This window comes from Acyrthosiphon pisum, chromosome A2 (genome assembly GCF_005508785.2).
Source record: "Acyrthosiphon pisum isolate AL4f chromosome A2, pea_aphid_22Mar2018_4r6ur, whole genome shotgun sequence".
Lineage (NCBI taxonomy): Eukaryota > Metazoa > Arthropoda > Insecta > Hemiptera > Aphididae > Acyrthosiphon > Acyrthosiphon pisum.
In genome coordinates, this window is record NC_042495.1 from 81,918,142 (window position 1) to 81,945,068 (window position 26,927).

The 26,927-nt window shown below is 26.7% G+C and overlaps 1 protein-coding gene across 2 annotated transcripts in view; it reads left to right on the forward strand.

Annotated features, from left to right (window-relative positions):
- Positions 1-26,927, forward strand: part of LOC100574232 (limbic system-associated membrane protein-like) — a 267,946-nt gene that overhangs the window by 2,263 nt on the left and 238,756 nt on the right. Inside the window, exon 2 of one of the 2 annotated variants that reach the window (XM_029490365.1) lies at positions 6,284-6,349. The exons of the other annotated variant lie outside the window; for it this stretch is intronic. The gene's annotated coding sequence lies outside the window, so the exon portion shown is untranslated. The remainder of the gene's footprint in view (positions 1-6,283; positions 6,350-26,927) is intronic. 2 annotated transcript variants of the gene reach the window in all.

Consider the following 26,927-nt stretch of genomic DNA (forward strand, 5'->3'; position numbering starts at 1 on the left):
AATGCTAATAAAAAAAAACTGTGACTAAGATTTTAATATTTTCAAATGTCATGTAACAATATAGTAGGAGCCTTGTATTAAATTTTCAAGTATTTTTACTCAACATATAAAGTTTTATTGACATTCATAGAAAAAAACAACTAATTAAATTGGAAACTGAAATTGTCCGTTAACTGCTAAAAACAAATCAAAAATATTTTGAAAAAATGTATCATGTATAGAAAATGGAAATATAAACAACCAGTGAAAATTTCATGTATCTACAGTCAGTAGTTTCAAAGTTACACCAAAAACCAAAATCAATTTTCTCGAAAACAGATTTTGCGTAAAAATTCCCATTTTTTCCTTAATTTTTCTTTTGTTTTTCAAGGCGCTTTTGAAAACTATATGAAATTTCAAATTTTGACCTCCTGAATGCACCAACTAGATTCACTTTCCCATCAAACAAGATACTGTTGAAGAAAATCGAAGCAGTTTTACTGCCCCAAACCGTGATGACAGACACAAAAATAAAAAAATAAAAAAATAAAAAAACACACATCATTGTAAATTCAATACATTCAACGTTCCACTCAGAATCTAAAATGTAACACAAGTTTCAACATCAGTAAAGGTAATGCTCTTTTAGCAATTTAATATACAAAATTGGATATTCAAATGAACAATTAAAATTTTAGTAATTATGTTATACCTACTTAATTCAGAAACGTCAATAGTAAGGACTTGAATATGTTCATCAATTTACGAATCATAATATACGTATTATTAAATAAGTACCTACAAAATGAAATATTTCAAAAATGTTGTTTAATTTTAAACTATTTATACAATGAATTTATTCACATCGGTCTACAGTACGTCAATAAAATAGTAGTTATAAATTAAATAATATAATTATTATTATTATTTAATGAATGCAATTTTTATTGTTTGAAATTAATTGAATATACCATTACTAATAGTAATATAAATATATATTTAAGTATATAACAATACGTACTTAGAACTATAGAATGACAGACCATCTCTGCTCGGAATCGTTTTTCATCGTTTACAATTTTTGTTTATCATTGAATTCAAATTTAACATTATATAATATCATACATCACAGTGACCTACTAAAAGATGTAGTCTACTCTAAACCTACTATACAGCATAGCGAGTTCCCCGATTTTTTTTAAATTACTATTCTAAAAGTTTTATGTTTGATAAGTTTTATGAACAGTAAAATTAAAATAAATCACAGTTATCACCTGCAACAATAGTAATAACATTATGTAGAAGTGTACCACTAATTAATATTTATAAAACTATTATGATTTATTGAGAAGAAACACCTTTGTTCTTATTCATCAATAATTATTTATATATTACTCAATGAAACTAAAAAAAAATATATAATAGATTCATTTGAATTATTATAATTGTTAAATGTGTGTAGATATAATTACGGTTCAAAAGTTGAATGTTGACATTCGTTTATCTATTTACTTTTTTGAGTTCTGGGTGGTATTACTATATTATATTTTAGAGCAATTATTATAAATCACCCTGATCGTTTAAACGATTTTTATTGAGATATTTGGTAATTTAAACTTTTTAAGTACCTAGGTATTCATATAAATTATGTGTACCTATTAAATTTTAATGGTTGGCATATTATAGTATGATGATGACCGAGAAATATAAGAACAATAACATAACAAATCATAACAGAACCATAACATTTAACGGTTTTTGTATTAAATTAAAATAAATATATTATACATTTTTATATAAAATATATTACGCTGTTTGGTAGGTTTATCAAAATATTTACTTTTAATAAAATAAAAATGTTTTTTAGCTAATTTATTATTATAAAATATACTTTTTTAAATTATATTAATATGACGTCAGACGTAGTTCTATTACCTATACTAATGTAACTAATATTGTTATGGAATTTTAACTTTTAATGTTACACAAAACAATGAAATAATGTAGCAAAATATTAAATCGTTTAAAAATGTTCAAACTAAAATGTGCCATATTGTGAACTTTTATGAAACAATGTAAAACATAAACATTTGTGAGTACTTTTGTTCTTTTTTTAATTGGGAAAAAACAGAAATTCTTATACAACGTCAGTTTTTGACAGAATCAATTTTTTTTGTGTTATTTAGAAAATGAATAAATTAAAAGTCTTGCATTTTTAATAAACTATTTATAGTAGCCTTTTATAGACATGAATAGCATGACAACATTTTAAAAATATTTTGGATCTTTTTGTACTGTTTATTGACATTAACATTTTTTTTTTTTCATTCATATATGATAAAATGTTTGTTTATGAATAAAAAAGTTTTGTAAAAAAATGTTTTTTGTTATAATCTTCAAACATTCCACTTTTAGTTAAATTATCTTTTCTATCCTCATTCCTCGTACTATAATTATAATTACGAATCTCTAATACTTGGATACACATATAAAGCATTTGCAATTTTCTAATTTTTTTTTTTCTATAAATGTTGATAAAAATTACATACCTAGTCAAAAATCTTAAACATTCAAAACAAGACACCTCCTAGGTTATTTTTATAGTAACCTTAATATCTCAACAAAATATAATTCAAATTTAGACGAAATGGAATATTTAAATAAAAGAACTATTTTAACTATTATGCTGCAATTCAAAAAATAATATTTGCAGGGACTTAATACTTTTAGATGCTACGTATATTATTATGATTACCTATTTACTATACACAATATAATTTTCAACATTTGTAGATTAGTTTAAAATGTTTTATACCATGAATCTATTCTCACCCAACCTATAAGCTTAACAGTTTGTAATAATATATTATTAAATACAATTTTATAATTTATAATAATGATTATTATATCGTATAATATGTAATTATTAGGTAGTGTTTGACAAAAATTAGTTACACCTTCTTATCGTATAATACGATTCGTATTAATAATAGAAAATATATTACTATAATAATAGTAATATACATTTATGTCATAAAATATTATCTTTATGAATGTATAGGTAAACCTCCACTTAGAATCGTTTTTCGTATGCAATTCTGTTTTGTTGTTGAATATTTAAATCGTATTTAACACACCCATACAGTAACCCTTACAGTAACTTGTCCAATGACAAGACATATTCAACATACTGCAGGAGTGCAGACTGCAGAGTGACATTAAATTTTTATATTAAATGTTTAGAATCCATCCAAAATAGATATTGTTAGCTATGCATGTAGTGGTCGGATGATATTTAAGTGAGTTGCTTAGAATTGGAAAACAATGGTCAATAATTCAACTGGAAAATGGTGATAAGCTTTTAAATATAATTTGTTTTCAGTTTTAAATGAATTGAAGTGCCGTAAAAACTCAGAATACGTACATACACGAAATATTTTGTAGCACAAAGTACACATCAATGTGAAGCAGTAGTTAGTCATCGTACCGAGCAGAATCGAAATATATTTTATTTTGTATCCTAACAAGAAGATAATAAAATATTATACGTCCTGAACTAGTTTGTTCATATTTTTTGATTTATGGTAGAAAAAAGGCACAAAAAGACAATATTGTTACAAAAAATCAATTTTATTTTAAATAAATGGGAAATTCAATATTTGTTGTACTATTTAAATTATTATTTACCTAAATAAAATAGTAACTTATGTTGGTATAAAAATACTGGGTGTTGGTTACTATACAATTTGACTAATTATTTGAGAGTTATTCAAAAATATTACAAACAACAAATATTTTTAATGTATTGTAGACTGCGATACTGTATAAAAAATACTTGCTTCTTGAAATTCTTTTGAAGAATGGGTTTATCATTATTATTTTACGATTGATTATAATATTTTAATGCATAAATATCTAAAGTTGTGGGTGCGAGAAGTGTGCGAAAAAGTTTTCATGTGTTTGTTCGATATACCTAACATTTTGGTGCAGCATTAGGTGCTGCATAACCTTTTATTTGTACCATGAGTCATGACTTCCAAAAAGTTACTTTTTTAAGAGTTGACCATCCAACAGCACACACACACACATACATTTAATCACAATAAGTAAATTTGCAAATATAATATTTGGACATTTATGCAATAAAATAGTTTTTAATATATCTAATATTTTATTGGCACATAATCGTAAAATGTTTAATGGGTCACAATAATAATGGTAACTTTAAATTAGAAAGCAATTATATTTTATTTGTTTGAAAAGTCTCAAAGTCACTCACACTGCACACAAAAGTTAACTTTGTTCAAATTATATATATATATATATATATATAATTCACTGTACGGAATTTTTTTTAACTTTTTACTACATATACATTGAAATGATTTTTTCAAAAAAAATCACACGTCATTACTAAACAGATATCTTAAAGTCTATAAATATGTACCAAATAAAAATGTCTGGAAATATAGTTTAGGTAATATTCAGTCAACCACTAATAAAAGTTATTTTTAAATTTGATTTATATTAGGTATACCAATAATTGGCATACGTAATAGTCTTCTAAACTTAAATTTGTAATTCTACTGTTTTGGTTAAATCAAATATATCAAAAACATTATCAATAATATTTTATTCCTCGAAGACAGCAATAATATTATAATAGACTTACAAGATTTATATAATTCTATTGCACATATAATTTCATTAATCAGAATAGGTTATTTATGTATGAAACAATAGGCTTAAAAGTAAAACCACGGAAAATAACTCTGCTGTATAGTAGGTTTGAAGATTAATAATTTTATCATTGGACATAGCTGTAATGGAAAGTTTCAATTTGAATTCAATGTTAAATCGTTGTAGGTATATAGCTCTTGTAGCCATATGAAGGCATCATATTATGAAGAACGATGTTGATACGGTGTGTCAGCATCCATTTCTAAGGGTATTTTATAAAATATTTATGGGTTAGGTAATACAATAAAAATGTTTTTTTTTCTATTAGTAATACCTGGTAGAATAGCCATACGTGTTGAATTTATTTTGACGAAATTGTCAAAAATGTATATTGCGTAGGTACATATTTCTGTTTTTTCCGAAGTTTTTTGTTAGTTTTTTTCGAATAATTTTATAAAGTACTATGTATTTTATTTACTTTTTATCCCCCTAAGTGTTATCTAGATTAAATACGTTACCAAAAACTACTCTCAAAATTGAGTAGGTACTGAAGTTAAAGGTAAGTACTGCAAAACGTATGACAGATACAAAACAATACACGCTCACACATCATCAATGTCATACCAATCATTCATCGCTCCACCAGTATCTAAATAATAAATATTTAATTGAACATAAAGAATAACCAACTAAAATATTTACATAGGTAGGTGCATGTAAGGTTTTTTTCTTAAAATGAAGATGAAATATTGAAAAGATTAAAATGATTAGGTAACGAAAACGATAAAAACTTTTTTTTATATACTGTTATAAAAATAACTTAGAACGAAAAAGGAATTTCTTGTTTTTGTCCCTACATAAACTTCTTTAGATCCCCCTTACTAAGAAAGTATGTTTTATCAAATCCTTGTTAGGTCGTAAGTTGTTGTCGAAAAAAACTGTGTAACTATTATAATGACACTTTAGGACTAAGGTAAATACATATTAAATTATACGTAGGCACCATTGGATGGATATTCAAGGATCCCACTGATTTATTTAAACTCAGATTACTATATATACACTTTAATTACGAAACTTAGTTTGATTATTGTCAATAATTTAACTAAAATTCATATGCATTTATATTATAGTAAAAACATAAAATAATACATCATACAGCGCGATTATATTTCCTAGCTCGAACACTCATTTCCTAGCTCATGTTTTTCAACCGTGACTGAAATATTCAAGGTTATGGTAATAGTAGCCACATCGTGTCGATTAATACGCAAAGGAATTAAAAAAGCAGCATAAAGCGAGTGATGTTTTGATAGATGATTTTTATAATATTACAATCGGTGGCTTAAAAAATCGTGCCTATATATCATCAATATTTTTAAATTTTTAAATAGTTTTTTGGCTGATCAAATTTTATCGACATTTTAATAGAAAAAAAATGTCATTCATTGTATATATTATAAGCATTATGCTACTAGATATTTTTCCTCAGCAAGGAAAATTGAGAAATCATATATATTAGGTATGTTTTTGGGTGTAGTACAGTGGAAAAATATCTAGTAGCATGCTAAATTCTGTTAGGAATTTAATTACAATTTGTTTTTATTTTTATTGTTGATTTCAGTTTCTATGACAATAAACAAAGCGTTACAAAAATCGTCATCACGAACATCGGTTAGAAAAAAATGTTGTAAGCAGCCTATAAACATATCTATGTTAAAAAACGAAAATAAATCGAAGACGATCCAATGGAATATGGTCTAACTTTTTGGTAACCAAGGCGGCTACTAAATAGTTATTTTAATAATAATATTAACATTTCAATACATTTTCGTATTTATTTAGGTTTTCCCGATTATTTTGACCTACTAAAAGTACTAAATCCAATTTGCTACCTGAGACCTCAGTCAAAGTTGATGGTCACAGCATATTATCTACTAGAAAAAGAGTTTCCAGTAAAAAAAAAAAACACTCGTAGTTGAAAAATTATACATTCATATGAACTACGCTCAGAATCTAAAAAAAATATTTTTTAATATTTTGGAAAATTTAGACATTTAATATACTCTAGTATAGCATAATAAATGCGATAACGGTAGATAAAATGGTCCCCCTAAATTACAATAATATGATATGAAATAAGTAAAAACTGGTGTGTGCAGGAATGTCGATGATCTTTAATACTAAAAGGTAAGATGCCATACGACGACCCCTGTATGCATGCCACACGTGTTAAACAGTGTAGTAAATTTGTTTGTGCGAACGCAATTTATATTATTATAGTGGACTATGGGTGTGCATAATACATTGTGTTTACACGTCCTGCAGGTGTCTTTTGACGTCGTTTAGTGGTTTCATTTTATTATTCCAAAGGGTGCGTGTGTAACATTATATTCTACTAATATATAGGTACCTATATAATATAATATTCTGTGTCAAATAAAATGAATGTGTAAACGTCAGGTAAACAATATGGCTTAATTTACTTGTCTCGCTCTTGGTTGTAGTAAGTAGGTTATAGGGTTCAATATCTATACGAAGTTGAGGTATGTAGATATGTCTTTTCGGTGCTCCGTGGTATCACTACGGCACTATGATATTTTACATCCTAGTTTGATTGATTTAGCGTCATAGGTGGAAATCCATTACAATTTCAGGGGGGGGGGGCTAACATTATTAACATCAATGTGAGCGGGGGTTAAGACCCCTCAGGCACTCCCTCCCCCGATTTCCACCAATGTTTAGCGCGTGTATCGTTATATCGTGCAGTTAACGTACTACGCGTAGTCTTCTAGAAATTCAACAAAACAGAAATATATGCTCTATTTTGCTTATTATATTGTTGTAGATAAATTAGATTGAGCTAGATCGAGCACCGTTTATATGGAGCGTGTTAGTATGCTAAAACGTAGTGTATTATAAATACTATTGGTAAGGCCTACCTAATAGTAATTTTAATGTGTGGCTAGTAGAATTTATCTAGTAACTGAGGTGAAGACTTAATTGATGTTGTGATCAAAGGCTTAGTTATAAATATACTTAATATTCTGGACAGTTTAGTATACGCATCAGGGTACCTACCATGCCGTCGTGGTCAGGTACTGATTGACAAACAAATGCGCATCTAAAATACTACTATTACTAAGTTAGTTTGATAATAGAACAATGCTAATCAAAATAGGTAATCTAATATTATTTATGCTAAGCTAAATATTCAAACTCTGAATACCCAATAGGTACTTACTAGAATACGCACCAGAGTCTACACGTCACCTTGTTTAGGTACGGATTGACAAACAAGTGCACATTTAGATGCAATCAGAAGCTATCTATTATTAAAATAGCTTAAATAATATTATTACTATACTAATATTATTACAGTTACCTATATTTCTGATTAAAATACTTAATAATAATAATTAAAACAATAATAATGTTACACTATAACTATAATATGCTAAAATAAATAATGAAAACGATGCATAAATCATATTATATGCCAATACAGATGGTACCTACTTGGATCATAAAGTTTAAAAATAAATACGGACGGATAATATTAGGCCTGATGAGGAAATACAATAATAACAAGCGTATTTGGTTAATAGTACAAGTGTGGTAGATTAAAAATTTCGAAAAGGTATGAGGTAGGGGAAAGAGGTAATAATAAATAGGAAAAAAAGTTAGAATTATATATTAAAAAGAGGAGTGTTATATTATGGGTATATGTCATCGGTGTTCTGATATTATTTAACGATGATTAGTGATTTTATATCTTTAGTTTAAAGAATATACTTATACGTATAATTAATCGACTATACTCTAAATATTATAATTACTTTACCTGAGTGTGTACTATGTAGTCGTATTTGTGGATACGGGGCTGAGTTCGATGCTCGAAGTCACCACGGCGTATATTATGCGTCTTGATTTGTATATTTAATACTTAGTATATTAAGAGATATTTTTTGTTTAGTTCTACGTATAGTATTGATGTGATTCGAACACTAATATTATATGAATTTGTTCTCTATGATTTGGGATATGACTATTATCGTATGCTTTCAAAATCCCCACATCCGTAGCAAGAGTACATATAGTCAATTCGCCAACCGAATGTAATTTAAGTTAGTTGGCACTTATTATTATACTTATATTCTAAACACAGTTCTTAAAAATCCCTACATTCGTAGCAAGAGTACAAATAGTCAATTCACCAACCGAATGTAATTTATGTTAATGAGCACTTATTATTATACTTAAATTCTAAATAGATAATTGCATAACTGTGTAATAATACTATAACTGGCCTATGATAGTCACAGAATCTTATATTATTGAAAAGAGTAAAAAGATAGGTGGATGAATAATTAACAAGGTAAATTTGTTAGATAATACAAAATAATTAATTTAGACAGTCATACCGAATGCTGGAATAACTCAATATACACACATCATAATATATAAACGCACTCGCTTTGGATGACAAAAATATTGTCGAAGTGCATACTGGCGTGAACGTTGTGCATTGGAACCTCTTGTGTGAAATATAGGCTTCTCTGGAATAACACTGACGATGAGTCAATTCCGTGTGGTCCTTATACAATATGATTTTGGAGTGATACCTTCTTCTGATGTGCGTCGATTAATATGTGATATTGAAGTATTGATATATTTTAATTTTTGTCGGTGCGACAAAGGTAACGCTGGTAATTTATTGTTGTTTTTACCGAATGTTTTGACTGTAGAGATGTAGAATATTATATTTTATATGTTGCATGTGTCGTTGTGTGCGTATAAGGAATGCGTATAGATATATGCCTAAAGCGTATGTATGTATACCGGGTCACCCCACACTCCATACGGACCGTCGCTATTAGTTATTCTGTGTTTTTATTTAAGTATAGAAATATAATATATTACACAGTATAGTTAATTTTATGACCGTACTACCAGGATGTTCGAATAACCCAATTACCTACCTACCAAACATAAGTGTGAACGTGCGGCGGTGAGTCCTCGTTTGAATGACAAAAATATATCGTACCTATCTTTAGTGCATTGTCCGTGATATACTGGGATGGACGATGTGTCTTGAGATTTTAACTGGGAGACACTGCTCTAGAGTAATTTTCGTTTAACCCTTGTATTATAGGATTATTGCAGTGCATTATCCCGTCTACTTTTGATTAGCGTCGGCTGAACGAAAAGTTGAGGATAAGCGATTCGCTCGTACGTTTATGTATGACGACGGTGTAACTTAAACATTCCCAGTGGAGTATAATGTGTGTTGTTTTGCAGTAGAGCGTTGCTGCGTTTGTTCATAATAATATGTGTGTGTATGGACAGCGTTTGCGGTATATCTTCATCATATTATTATTATTATTTTTATTATTGTACCGAATTATTCAACACCCCAGATGATCACATCGGAGTTAATTATTCTGTGTTTTTATTTGAATATATTATTTGAGACACACCTATAATATATTTGTATTACTAGCTGATCATGCACGGCGTTGCCCGTGGATTTTTACACATTCTTACACTGCATCAGGAAAATGTAAGCTGCGCAGATTTTCAACCCAGTTATTTGGATTGTTTTGACCTGCAACTATCATAAATTATTATGTCCAATCATAATAACCGAGATAATAACAATTTTATTTTCCGTAACCAATGGCAACGATATATAAATAAAAAAATTATAGTTTTTTGAGAGTCAACTAACTATAATCAAAATTTTGGTGTTGAAAAATATTATATAGGAAGTGAGTAATAAAAGTGTAGCATTAGGATCTTGCAGAATCTATTAATGGACATTTTATGGAAATTGGTTGATAACCGTAGATTTTAATTGGGGTCATCTTTTTTAGGCATTTAGTAGATTTATAATATTTATTAATTATATCTGAGCCTGCACGGTGACAGAATTAAATAATTCCAATGAATTTATCTATTCTATCTTAAGTTAAATATTAAATGTAAACTGCGCCGATTTTTAACACATTAATTTGGGTATGGTTTTACTTTTGACCAAATATAAAATATATGTCTAAAATTATATCCAATTATAAATATTATTTTATTTACTGTAACAAATGACAACCATTTACAAAAAAGTGTTTTTTGTTAGCCGAAAATAATAATTGTCTAAATCCAATAATTGACTTCAAGATGCACGTTTTTGGGGCGTCTTCGGGTGTTTATATTTGAATTAAATTGCACAGATAACCATTAGTACGATAGACTTAGCTGTGACACTCACACAGCCATGAAATTGCTTTTTATTCTTATAGATAATATATTATACATAATAATATATTACCTTTAGTTCTTAATAAGACAATATACATAAGATATTTTAATTATATTCTAATAATAAATGATACATAATATGTATTTGTTAAACAACATTGCGCAATAAGCAGAGCTTGTAGGGAGTTGGTTAACTATTGTAATAATAGGTACAGCGTTTATTGAACTTATTACTTGTACAATATCAAATTAGATACTTCTAAACTATAAAAGGTTCAATATTTTGAATATACTCATAAACGGTTTACATTAAATTAAAATGCCATGGTGTGTACCTATAGTTAAAACTTAAAACTACAAAATATTATTTAAAAAAAAAAATCTCTATAAACAACTATAATACAATTTTAAAATGTATATGCAATGCTAACTTAAAACCCCTGCGAATATGATTAAATTATATTTTTATTTTTTAGTTATAGCCGTAATAACTTGTACAGTCAACCTGATATTAAAATGTTTAATCTAGAGAATACAAATTGCATAAACTGATCTGAAAGTTGATAGTGAATAATTATGTCCACAGACATATATTATACTATATTTGTATGTCCGCGATTGTGTCATTCAATTGTTGGAAAACATGTAGAATCATATTTTATGTAGGTATGCCTAATTACTTTGTACCTATGTATAATTTTTTTTTTTAACATTTTCTATGTATGCCATTTTAGTTTTTTTTATTCATTTGTGGAAGTCATGCTAGATATACTTGCTTTATTATTTTGTTTATGACACTAAAATAATAAATAAATACCGCACAAAATACAGATACCAGTGAGCCTTTGTGATTTGTTTTTCAATTTGATAACAATTATTATAAATCATAGCATTCAAAAAATAATTCCGAGTAGAGCTAACTATAATACAACTTATGTCCAATATAACTTCAGGTTATCGGTATTTTTGATTAACCGTTATGATAACTTCGCCGAGATGAATATTACTTTTCAGTTTTTTTTCTGACTTGGAACTGTCAGACATCATCATTCTTTTAATTGCTCATGGATTTCCACTTTCTTTTGCGGTTTCGTTGATATTTAGCTATTTAATATTTTACGGTGTTATAATTACTTCTTCAAATTCAATTATCTAGTAGGTATTATCAAAGTTTGGATGAGTTTTAAATCAAGTTTTGTTGAGGTTAAGTTTTGAGTAAACATTAAGTTACCTAGTATATATACCCATATGGCATGTACAATTGGCTTTGTAGAGTAGATAGTATTTAAATACCTGCTAAAATATTTGTACAATAAACCACCTCTTTTCATCGATTTCTGCGTCGGAATTGTAAATCAAGTTTTATGCATTCATTTTAAAAAGAAAAGGAAAATCTTGTCACCGTTTCAATGTGTACAGTATTATATTTTATTATTTGTATTTCAAACCCAATTTAATAGTTGAATAATTGTAATATTGTTTTGAATTTAATTTAGTAAGTTGATATATAAATCTAATGTTTACGTTTTTGGTAACTTAAATTTATTGTAACACTGTAGTCTATACTCTATAATATAATTGTTTGCTGTATATTTTGTTGTTGTCTTCCGGACTTCATAACATATTGAAAATGAATGGGCTGTCAATTGATTTATTTTCAAATTGGTATTATAGAATTTAGAAACACTCAAAATAAAAAATTAACATATTATTATTTTTGAGGATTCTCCGTATTGTGGCAGTACCTATTGTATTTTATAAATTAAGTGATTAATTTTATGTCGAAGTTTCAAATAATAAAATTATAGGTCCTATGAAAACTAAATATTAAATAACATAACTTGTCAATATATTATATTCTGTAGTAAAATAAATTAATATATTTCACCATAGTACAATTAATACAAATTATAAATCTTATATAATATAATAATAAATCTTTGCTTGATTTTAATTTTAATTTCAATATTGCATTAATTTTAATATAATATTGACTAACCGAACTTGGTTAATCGGTTTTTTTTGTTTAAACTGTTTGCTAGAAATAAAACTTTTCCTTCATTGTTTTTGTAGTCGTAAAAATATTTCGCAATAACCAGGGATCTACTGAGAAAATATGTTGTATTCTACCTTTTATACAACGTACCTTGAAAAGTATTTTCTGAAAAAGCACACATTATTGTAAACCAAACACCAATACATTTATGTATCTACGCGGAATCCAAAATTGAATGAGGATATTTTATTTTCATTTTCGATACACTTGTATAGTTTGTTTTTCTACTATATAACGTCACATCATCATATATATAACAGTTAAGTATATACAACGTATATATAGCTTTATACCTGAGTATTTACATTTCAAAAATACCTACGTGTTTTGATTATTTTATTTTAAAATTTAATAAGACGTGACATTTTTATTTTCTCCTAGAAAATGTCTCGTATAATTTCTACTTTAAGCACCTACAGTAACATATTATTAAAAATATAACCACAATTATCGATTTAAGTAATCAAAATCCATAAGATTCTGATTGGAAAAGAATATTGTACACAACTATTACAAGTCATATAGTATAACATTATCTCCTGTATTTTTAATCACAAAAATAAACTACTGTAACTATCACCAACTAGTTTGTGATGCTTGCGGAGCTTCTCTAATCGTTGCGATTGACATGTCTTATTTATAAATATGGAAAGAGCAAATTTCATTTTACCACAATACTTATCCAACAAAATGATTTTCCAAACAAAAGCATATTATGTAACAGTGAATAGTTGCACGAATCCAAACGCGCATGCTCCTGTCATAATAAACTCAAAATATATTTAGATATAGAAGTGACAAAAAATGAGCATTCATTTAAAATTGACAGAGCACATAAGTGCATGAGTAATAAAAATGAGAATGCTCTCTTATGCGAATTCGAGCAATTTATTGAGATACCAATATTTAATGCAATAACCTAATTAAAATGATATCCAAAACATCGGCAGAATCCTCACTTACATACATATGGCATAATCACATGGTGTGAAGCAAAGAAAATATATCTAAAATATTTGCAAACTTATTTGAAATCTTCCAAAATTATATTTCGCGATTAATCTTAAGTAAAAGTCTCGTATAAATACGCAGAACCTGTATAAATAATTTAATGCGCTACCTGTTAAAAAAACTTTTCTACAAAGCAGCCGTCACCTTTGCAATAAAAAAATAACCAAGCATAACTAATATGCCACAATTTTAACACCAGATGAAAGTAAACAATATCATTACGTACCTCTAAAGTTCATAAATCCTCCACTCAGAGTTCTTTTTCACACGCACTTTTTCACAGTTCAGGAATTTTAATAGCCTACCTTAACTATTACGTAATTTAAATTACAATACCTATGTTTACTCATAGAGCAGGCTGCATAACATTGCTTTAATTTGATTATCTATAGATTGATGTAACTACACTAATACAATAGTTAAACTTACACCTAACTATAATATTATATTATGTTAATATTGTATAATAATAATATTATGTATTGATCAATATTAATATAAATTTGTCTTTATGCATCTGAATGTTTCTAATACAGGTGTTTTCTAGAGTATGTTCCTTTGTTAATTATAGTTTTTATGATTTGTAATAAATTGTGATTGATGTTAGCTTGCTCATTAGTTGGGGCTCATTATCTTGTATACCATAAATTAAATAATAATAATTTTAAAAACAATTATAATATTTAAATGAATCATGATCCTGCGATTTTTTTAATTTAGAAGCATAATAAATTATCGCTGAAACTTGATCAATATATCATAATAGTAGAACAATCAAAAAGTAAAAAAAAAAAATAATTTGTAAAATTTTGGTAAGCAAAATAAACTAACAAAAAAAAGTATTATTTTTATAGTAATCTTCAATGAGTCAATATAGATTCAATAAAAAATAAATTGTTTTGAAATAAAATATAGTGTAAACTTGTTAATAAATTGTATACAATCTAAGGCTTTATGCATATTTTATTCGAGTAAAATAAATATTAAACAAAATAAATGTACAATATACTTTATTTTTATAATGTTTATCATTTAAGAATCAAAAACCTTATATTTTGTCTTATAGTTTTGATTAAGAGATAAACTACAATAAGGTGTAACTTCCAAATTAGAATATAAACACAATCCCAGTATCACATAATATGTTATATTATATAATTTCTCTAAATATCACATCGCAATAAACTCTAGAAAAATAGTGTGAGCTGGTCACACTAAATAGATTGAAAATACGTACATGAATAAGGTATAACCTGTACTTGATCGTGAGCCGAATAAAATATTATCTATGTACATTTTCCTTATGTAAATGTGTGATAGTGATACACCATACACCCAGTAGTATCTCATTTCTTTTAAAATATAAAATAGTCCAATAAATGATACGAGACCTTAGGATCAATTAGATTGTTTTCAAACAATAAAATATTTTTATTTCTAGTATTATAATATTTTTATACCATTAGATAATTAAAAATAAACATAACACGCAATGATTTAACAATCAGTTAGCGACTCTTAGTTTATTATTATATTATATTTAGATAAACCTGCAATGGATAACTACTTTGACTTGTTGATGAAAAATGAAATCAAGAATTTAGAACAAAAATAGATAATATAATAAACTACCCATTTGAAATTTAGATAAGAAAATAATACAGTTTTTACTTTCAGGATATCAAATATTCAAGTGTTACGTGCATCGAATACTTTATTTGAGTTTGGTCGTGATTTTAAATTAGAAATTCTAAAATCACTATCCTAAAAGAAAATCGTAGAAAGTTATTTTAATTGTTTTATTTTTATTGACTTAGTTTATTTAAGTGGAAAAGTTTAAAACTAATTCCGAAACCTTTATAAAATACTATTTTATGTTAATTTTTTGCTGTTTGTTACATATTTCGTAACTTCATTACCTATGATTTGGTTTTAAAATGTATATTTACCTTTAAATTATGGTGTGTACGTTTTTCAAACAACACAGAATACATTTTTAATATTAATAAATCTTATGATTTTGAAAAACGTTTAAACATCGTGATTCGTGCGTTTAGAGGGTCGAATTGAACACATAATAAACATGATGAATAATTTAATAGAGTAAAAATATTATATTATTACATTAGCGTATTACATTCCTCTTATGTGCGCACTCGTTAAAAAAATGTAGGTATCTATATCCTAAACACCTACTGTATTATTGTTATCATAGATTACAAATTTTGAAACCTATCTGATCGAATTTTGGTACAGCAAGCACAGACTCTTGTTATATATTATATTATTATTATAGTATAGCTACCTCCGACGCCATAGCCTCCCTAACATACGATACCCACCGAAAACTTGACACCACAATTCCCTACCCAATTAATAATATTTAACAGCCAAACGAAATAAATAAATACGTTTTTATTATTCAAAACAATTTTAGTGATTGTGTGTGCATGAGTGTGTGGTAAACAATATTGGTTCTAGTCAGTAATGTGAGGGATTATAAGTAGAAAAATATTGGGTTAAAATATACAGTTGTTTTTAAAATAATTGAAAAAACTTAAAAAATATACAGAAAAATGGCAATATTTACCCAAACCAGTTTTTGATAAAATCTATTTTATTTTAATGTTGTTATTCAAAAAGGAAGAATCATAGATACTTGAAATGTTAACCAAATATTTATAATAATATCTATTTTCTAGACATAACAATATTTTAAAAATATTTTGGTTTATTTTTTCTATTTAAATATTTTTTTCGATTTATGTTGATAAAAGTAAATAATATTGAGGTATATTATAAATGTATAACTATTAACTTTTTTTTATAGTTATAGTTATTCTTATTTCAATTGAATATAAACATACGCTGTATTACTAATAGAAAATAAATTAATAATAGCAATCCAAAAAAATTATCAAATATGCTAAGAAATAGAGTAACACACTGTTTCCACTCATAACCGTTTTCGTATGCAATAATTTACCATCGTATTGAAATTGAATACACCCATTAGAGTAACTTACTCAATGAGGTACAATTGAAACCTACTTGATGTCTTGATAGGTAAATCAGATTACTTCGCAAAAAAAATTATTATTTTTGTCTTTTTCAGATATTATTCTCATGAACAGAAAATTAACGAATGTTATTGTGTTTGTGGTCTTAAAAGAGATTCATAACAATTATTTTTAATTTTTTAATATTTTCATTTGACCTCTGAAGTTTTTTGCTTAGTTTTTTATTCGCTATTTTAATGTTTTATACTCATACGAAATTAACAAACCTTGAATTAACAGAATTATAATATAATTCAACATCTCAATTGTTTATGTTAGGTACGTTTAAACAATGATATATTATCATCATATTTAAAACTTGCAATGGACGACTAAAACTCATAAAAAATGAAGATGTCTTACAATTTATTGTACAATGTTCATATGTATTTTTATCTTTTCAAAACAAAATTTCTTTTACAATATAATGACCACATATTTATATCTAGTATTCCATTTATTTAGTCAATCAGAGTCTTCAGCTGTCAATTGTATATGACTCCCATTATTGTTCTAGGGATAGCAAGAAAAAAAAATAGTAATTTATGGTCATATTCACAGTATACAGATAACCGCGCCCATAATCCCTTTTGAAATGGGATGATTAATTGTTTTTACATTTAAAAACAAAGTCCTAACACCGAAGTGACCAACCCACAGAACTAAACAAAGTCAGCCAAAGCAAGATGAGTATTCATTCCAAAAATAAGCGTATAAATTAGGTTTACCAACTATAATCTTCGTCCCAAAACTTTTTGTATAGTACTTAACTAGATTTAACGAAGAAACATTCGCAGAAATAAAATAATTAATGGCAAATAGTTAATATTTAATTAAAAATTATATAGGTAGTTATAACTATGAGCAAGAGAAAAAATAAATTATGTATCTACAACTAAATTTACCTAATTATGTTAAACAGAAACTATAGACTATACAATATTATGATTATTTTAAACAAATATCATATTAATACCAGTACATTATATTATAGTCAGTGACTTCAATTTTCATATATTTTAAGATATTTAAATTATTTAAAATAGTTTTATATCATAAAACATTATATTTAATTCAAAATTGTAGATAACATGCAGGTATGGGAAGATAATACCTATATTATTATATCACAAGTTTTATTGCACACTCTGATACACAAAAATTAAAAAAAAATGTTCAATAAGTTAAGACAACTTAGATATTATAACATTATAATGTAATATATTTTAGAAAACTAGTTTTCAGCATGGCTTTAAATACAATAGTTATGATTTACCATTCAAAATGAACATAGTTTATTATATTTAACATGACATATTTCAATATTTGAACTCTTTAAACTGTGCATGGCTAGTGAATAAACCAAAATATAATTAAAAACTGTATCTATAAAAAAAAATATAATTATTTAATATTTCAAATTAATATTATTCAATATATTATTTAATAAAATGGCGGACAATAGTTTCAACAAACATTCGTATAGTGGCAGTGTAGTTGTAGATTAAATTATATAAGCCGTAGTTAACGAATCGATAAAATGAACATTTAAACATGAGCTTAGTGTTTGGATTCTACGACGTTGGTAGACCAATTTGAAGGTGTAATATATAATTTGGAACATTATATATCTGCTTTGCGTTAATAAGTATTCTGTTTAATTTATCGAGCTTTTTCATTTTTAAATTAAAAATGTTTTGAAAGTCCAATGTGTATTTTATAGTGTTGCAAGTTAAGAAATATAAATAAAAATTTATCTCACTAATTATTGACTAATGCAATTTTATTTATTATATTTTTACTACATTTAAAAAACCTGTATTATTCAATTTACATTATACAGTTTGAAAGATAAGGGGTGTATTTTTTGCCAAGCGTTTTTATCTCAATAACTTATTTGTAGTTCGAATTATTTGAGAATGATGAGATCATAAAATATATTTATACAATATTATTTTATAGAAATAGATGATCTCCACGTGTTGTTTTTGCTGATAAAGTGATTTTGATTGATGAGTGTTGGATGAAAGTTAATATTTGAAAGAAAGAAAAAATACAAAGCTAGTGAACTCACGAGCATATCAAGAGATACCGTTGGTAATCAGCGGGGCACAAACTGATAATTACTAGAGTTTTATATAATGGTAATGCATACAAGAAGAATTTCATTCTGTGAGCATAGAAGTGTTGTACTAAATTAATGAATCATATTGAATTTTAAGCAATTTATTAAAAGACCTAGTGTTAAGACATTAAGGTGACTTTAGATTAATGAACCATTCAAAATATATCAAAATAATAATAATATATAGGTACTAAGAAACAATACGTAGTTGATGAACGTTATCAGTTCAATTTAATATTAATATGGTATTTATATTAATGGATACCAAAAATAATGTGGTATTTGCGAAAATACAGTAAGTATATTATTTATTATTTATTATTTAAGTATAAAAAGTGTTTACAATTTTTACCGTCACTCTCTAAGTTTGGACGTAGAAAAACTTCTGCATTCGCATATAAATAAATAAATAAATAAATATAATATTTATTTATTTTTCAATTTTATCCTACCGTGACAGCATATTGGTCAGTTGAATAAGTTTATTGATTGATGAAAAAAAAAAATAAAAGAAAAAACAGTCTGTCTGATTGAATTGGGTTTCACTAATAATATATGCACATCCGTTGTTGGAAATTGAACGATACCTACGACATCCAGTAGTTGACAAGATTGATTTAATGGAGAATACTAGACAGTAAACTAAACCCAAACAATCAATCAACTACAACTAGCAAACCGTTTTACACTGCATTGGAAAATCATAAATAAATTCAATAATAATAATAATAATAATAATAATAATAATAATAATCATTTCTGAAATAATAATAATAAAAAACACTATTCTATATTTTAAAATTATACTCATTTCTGACACTTAAATTGAAGAAGTTTTTTTTTATCTTATTTTACGCATAGTCTTTATTATCAAACATTATATATATGATTCGACATGATGAATAATGTAATTCAAAGGCATTAGAATAACATATTGTAGCAGTTTTATTGAACTTTTATTCATGTACAATATACATCGAGTAAATAAATAAAAATACGAAAGAATAAGTAATGAAATAAGGGTAGTATTGTAAAATCATGAATAATAATATTTAACAGCGGCACCATTTTACAGTTGGATTAAAGTAAAAATAATATTTTATTTTTAACATCGGCGAACATTCTATTAGATACGTTTTAATTATAATATTAAGTTAACACTTTTAATTTGTATCAATAATTTATTATATTAATTTATATAATAGAAGATTATGTAAAATAATATTGAGAATAAATTAATATAGCTGTGGTACCTAACCTAACCTATACGAGTTTTAATAAAACAATTAAATTTTTTTTTGGAACAATAATTATTATTAAATTTAAAATAATTCTTACTATAGTTCAAAAAACGTTTTCTAAATTTTTAAGAATAATAGTTCGCATTTGCGTCTAATCATAATATTATATTATATAATTCTCTAAGTAAAGTATATAACCTAATTTACGCAGAGTGCTAGTTTTTTTTTATTTTTACATTTTATACATATATCTATTGATATATTATTGTGTTATACGTACCTATAGTCGTGTTTGGAGATATTTCGTATACTTCGTTATTATTATTATGTGAAAGTGTTGGGACGCATTTCAGATGTAATTTGTGTGTTGGTGTAATCCAACTACTCGTCGGTGTTAATATACCCTAATACCCGTTGACACGACTTTTTTTTGTTGGTACATACCGTTTTATTGCTTGCGCAAGATTAACGTAGACTGCGTGAATAATACGTTACCTATCAATTCTTGGTGGAGTTATGAATGTGATTTTTTTTTTCATGCTTTCAAATTCTTATGGTGAACAAAATATTGTGTAAAAAGACAGCGGTATTGCGTACGATTGTAAGATTTGTAATTCTTTGCGACTATTAGGGTATTTATTTTGTCAGATGCCTATTTGAATTTTTTTTTTTTTTTTTTTATTACATAACCTTTACACTAAAACAATATTGAGGAAGGATCAGAAATTTTTTATAAGCGATATTTTTACGGTTAAAAAAATCACCGAAACCCCCTCATCAGAGTTTTACATACCCAGACACTTCCTCTGAGAACATTCACCGCTGACTAAAAATAAAGTGGTGTCGTAACCATTTAGTTTAAAGTTTTCTTTCTTTTTAAATTATATAACATCAACTATAAGTGTCACTAATGGATGGATCATGGATGACTATTCTTACTCACACAGCCCCTATTTGTATCCCCTCTTATATATCACATAAACTTACCGTACACTATATGTATGGATAAAAATGTAGATATATAATATAAAGTATACTGTCTCGGTTAGAACAATATTTACTCACATTCTTTTCGATATTTTACTTAATTTTTCGTCGCACTTGGGGAGAGTTTAAAATAAATGAAATAACTTAATTAGTCAATTTTTTTTTTAATTTCATACTTGCCAAAACATGTATGATGTCAAAAAATAAACAGTTTTTTAATAGTTAATACATTTCTTATTTGACTCGAACTTTACCTAATAATATCATGGAAGAGTATACAGTGAACCCGCTAAATGCTGGATACACTCGGTCGCTGAGATTTTATTCTCTATTCAGAGGGTTCAGTTTATAGAAAGTTAGTAGTTTGTTCCCAAAAGCACGTTTGATATTTGGAGTTGTCCGTTAGGGGGGGGGGGGATTCATTGAACGTATTTAACACAGTTCTATACACATTTTGCCTACCACGTTCTGCCATTTAAATCTCTTTATAGCTTGGAATTTAACAAAAATTAAATTTGAGTACAAATATATTATTTAATGGATTATTGTACTACTGTGGTAGATCGCTAGTATGTTTGTGGTATTTTGGTAACATAAAAATCTAAAATTATAAAAAAAAAATTGAAAAATAGTGTGTTTATGCTATAATATGAAAAGTAAAGTTGATATGTCAATCAGTCTGTAAAAAAAAAATATTTTTTACAGACCCATTACATTTTGAAAATAAAATAATACCTATGTGTAAATAAGACGTACATCATAATATTATTGTTATATGTTAAAATCACTTCGATGTTCTAAGTATGGAAGTAGTAGAACGTAGGCAATTATTTGTAGAAGTAATTTGACTTCAGTTTGATTAAAAATTAAACTAACAAGTTTTCATCATGTCAAGCAAATAACTTGGAAATTCCACAATACTTTTACAACTTAAAAAATGGAAGAAAACTAATCCAAAAGATTACAACAATTATTCAATTACTATGGAATACGGAAAATGAAAATACATAATATACGAACAATTAGGTATTAAAGTTCCGCATAATTTGACAGAAATTAAGACTGAAAATGTGATTCAGCAATTTTCAAATGTATAATTAATATTAACAATCATAAATAATTTTAACGATGATAACGTTTGCAGACGTACCTATAGTTTTCATTCAATATTTTAAAATAAACAAGTTTTATCAGTTATAAATATTTATAGGTAATTTAAAAACTCAATTAATATACCAAATAAACAAAAATACATTAAAATATAACATGAACTATTGAGGTTTGTATTCTACTGATTTACTTATTTGTGCTTATACGATGTAATATACAATTATGTAAACCTATTATTTGTATTTTCATTTAATTCAAATTAATATTTTGTGAAGATTAAATATTTTTGTTAGATATGAAACTTCACAATGAACATGATAATTTCATTAATATTATATTTATTTAAGTGAAACAGTATTCGTTACGTAGCTATGGCATAACTATTTAGGGATTGGATATTAAAATAACATTAAATTATTCTGCGCTGTCTGATAATAATATTATACTGAATATTAAATAGTTTCTCAAAAAAAAATTGGATGAATCTATCTGTAGCAAACACTGTTCCTCTAAATTAATTCAACTATAATATAGCCCAGTAATCGACTGTAATTTGGTTTTAGGCATTTTAACTTTCAGTGTATATAATTTAAAAAACCATTTTATAGCATTTTTATAATTACCGATTACCTTTAGTGATCCCAATGAACAAGTAAATGAATAACTTGATATTTTAATATTTGATAGTAAGTAATAGTCAACGCCAATAAATGTTAATATATAATATAATATTATTATTCTATTCTATTTTTCTATTTATTGTGATATTGTTTCTTGCAAAATTGTTTTTTTTTTAATCGAAATTTATCGTAAAATATTACTAAAATACTTGTTAAGTTATTAAATAGTAAAATATACGCAAAAAAACAAAATACCAACTTAAAATTGAAAATATATTATATGCTCTGAAAATTGTAAAATATTGAAGCTAGCAACACGTTATGGAAAGAATTTAATGCTTAGTCAACATAGTTGAGCATACAATGAATAATAAACAAAAACAATAAGTAATACTGTAATAGTATATTATAGTATTACATAAATAACAAATTCTTAGATAAAACGCAATAATCGTGTAAAACGTTTTATGTGCGTGTGATCTATACCACCCACTCGGGGTACTGTGATTCATCTCAGGGAAGTCTCATGGTGAGTGGTACCTCAACCAGGGCAGGCTCCGTAGCTAGTTCGGGGATAATAATAATAAATTATAGATTAAGAAAAGTAAGTTAAACTTATGAAATACGAATACTAGGTATTATATTTCCCAAATCCCAACTATGGTAAAAATATTTTCAGGAAAACAATATAGTTGTCAAAATATTTGAAAAAGTTGCGTAGGTAAGTAATAAGGAAATATTTTATTTATATTTTTTGGCCAAGAAGTTTACATTTAAAAATTATTTTGTAAAAAACATCAACAAAACATTTTAATCATATTTAAAAAAAAAACATTTTCATGGAAACATTATAAAAATATTAAGTCGACATATTTGTGCAACCATATGTATAAAATATGTATAAAAATACCCAATGATGTGTGTGTACTTATACACTGCAGTGTGTCTGTGTAGGCCGATATAGGTACAGATTAAAATAAATATCATGTAAATTAGCATTCTATACAGTCTTTCCTAGTGCCTACTAAAGGAGCCTAATATTAATTATTATTATGAATGATGTAAGATAGAGTTTTTGACTTTTACAAATTTTTACAAGATTTTTTCGGTTATCATCTATGCAATTTACTGACTGGTTTACTACAAAGGCATAGAAGTTAAAATGTATAAGCTACAAAGTAAAATTTAAATTAATTATTCATATTAAATAACTTTAAATAAATGTATGTAATCTTCTATTGCGAATTTTTAATCAACCTTGTTACGAGTATTATGACGGAAGAAGCTACCCAATGATGGCACTACCTATAAAATTGTAATATATTATGATTGTTAAGCTCTTAGATAATAATAATAATAAAAAGAAACTCTTACATAATATTATACAATTGTATAATATTATCTATGTTGAAACTTAACAAAAAAAAAAAAAAAATTATAAGGTACCTAGGTAACATTATAATAGATTTTTTTCAGATTTTTTTTTTCATAAAAGTAATTTAATATTTCCCATAATATTGTAAAGTACCTACTTGATTTTATTTTACTCCACTGATGAAAAGCTATAGTGTCTCGTATTTATTATAATACATACTATTGCTATTTATACATTTATAATTTCATTATCTATACGGGGTGATCCGCTTAACATTCATTATTTTGGAAAATACCAACGTTTTTGAATATTTTTTTTGTCATAGTTTTGAATTCCTTCAATGAATCTAAAGAACCAGAGTTAATAAAATCCACCTATGACTTTATTTAGTTTCTCAAAATTACCTTAGTTCCGATTTTACTCTACAACTACTATCACTTAAGGAGTGTTTGAAAACTAGATACATGATAACAATAAAAGAAGTTTTTTGGAAAATTATCTTTTTAAGTAGGTGTCTATACAATAATAAAATGAGTGCCTGTATTATTTTTTTATTTTACCTGTAACTGCGGCATCAGTCAAAACTGTTTATTTATTATTGCAATACTTAACATTGAAAAGCAGCAAATACAGGGATTAGATATCGAAAAAATTAAAGGTCAATTTTGTTAATTTTAAAGTGAAGTAAAAGAATTTCCTTTAATGATTACGTTTTGTTTTGTATGATAACTATTGACTACCTAATGATTTTATAGAACAACTCAATTTTCTACATGGTTTATTTATTATTATTAAAATATTTACTACAATATATTATTATATACATAATAATATTTAACATAAAAAATAATATAATATTGAGTTCAATAAGCAAATTCTTATTTGCCATTTTGCCATTTTTTTTTTTTATATTATTAGGTAAGATAATGTTCTATGAAAACAGAAATTTGACCTACACTTAGCCTCTTAAATCCATTGTAGTGAAAATTATCGGACGCTTTGGATTGATGTAGACATTTTTTAATTGGGTTTTTATCCTGTCTTGGGGGCAGAGGTATTTCCATGTCGTTGTGAACCATGGAACATTTAGGTATATCCTCAAAAACTTGTTTTGGAGGATTTGAAATTTGTTTATTTTTATTGGAGATACTGCAGCCCATACTGGTCAGGCATTAGTGGCTAGTGATCGAATTATGGAGGTGTAAAGTAAGATGGATGATTTTATTTGGACTGTTGATTTATAGTTAACTAAGGGATACAGTGTACTCATTATTGAATATCCTTATGCAAGTTTTTTTTTACTTAAATGACTTTTCATGACTTTACATCAAATTTTCGTTAGTTTGAGCGAGATATCTTTTTATTCTATTCTATGTACTAGAGTTACTCAAATCTTCGTTGTAGGGTAAAGATTTTTTTGTGGCATCTACACAGAAAGTTTAGTTGTTGACCATGGTTGAAGTGTTGGAAAGCGATCTTTTCCGATCAACGAGTGATAAGGTAAAAATCCTCAAAAGTGCCGGGTGGTAAACTGAAAATTCTCAAAAGTGCTGGTAGTTACGCCTAACAGGGGCGTGACAAAAAATAATATGTTTGGCTCGTGCGGGAAGTCAGTTTCAATGTTGGGTGAAATGCGGCCCTCGCCTACGGCTTATGCGCATACGTCGCGTTTGCCTGCGACTGAAATAGCTCACTTCCCACCCACACCACACAATATATTAGTGCGTTACATAATATTTTGTTTGATTCAAGTTGAAAATTTCAAGGAGTTGTCTTGGGTTATTTTGTTTTATTGTCAGCAAACATCGCCTGTTGAGAGTTTGAGGGATTTGGGATATCGTAACAGTAAATGTTAAAGATGTTTGGGCATAGAACTGATGGTCTTGATAGACTCCAGTTTGTGCTTTGCGAGGTTGGTAGAAATTGGTCCTTATTCCTACTTGGAACGTTCGATGTTAAATCAAGGAAAATAAAGTTTTAAGTAAGTACTTTGAGAGAGCTAGTGAATTAAATTTTAGTTCTAGCTTACGGTACCTTGTCGAAGGCTTGAGTTTAGGTCCAGGATGACAGCCACCTTGTCATTTCAAAGCTGTGTACAATTAGTTCTGATTTTCATTAGATATTTGGATCTAATGATATTTAGAGTGATGTGTTCTGAATCTGTGTTTGGATATCGTGTAGGAATAGTTTATCCCATTAAACATAATCCTTTCGTATTGTTTAGATTGCGATGAGAGAAGGCCGGTTTACCCGGTTTATGATTCGGGATTATGATAGCATGTTTCCAAGTTGTGGGAAATGTGCCAAAGGACATGGCTGAGTTATATAGTCTAGCTAAGTAGAATAGAGCTTAGGTGTAAGATTTTTTTAAGATTTTATTTGTGATAAGGTCATGGCATGGGGTTTTATTATTTGTTAGTTTTTAA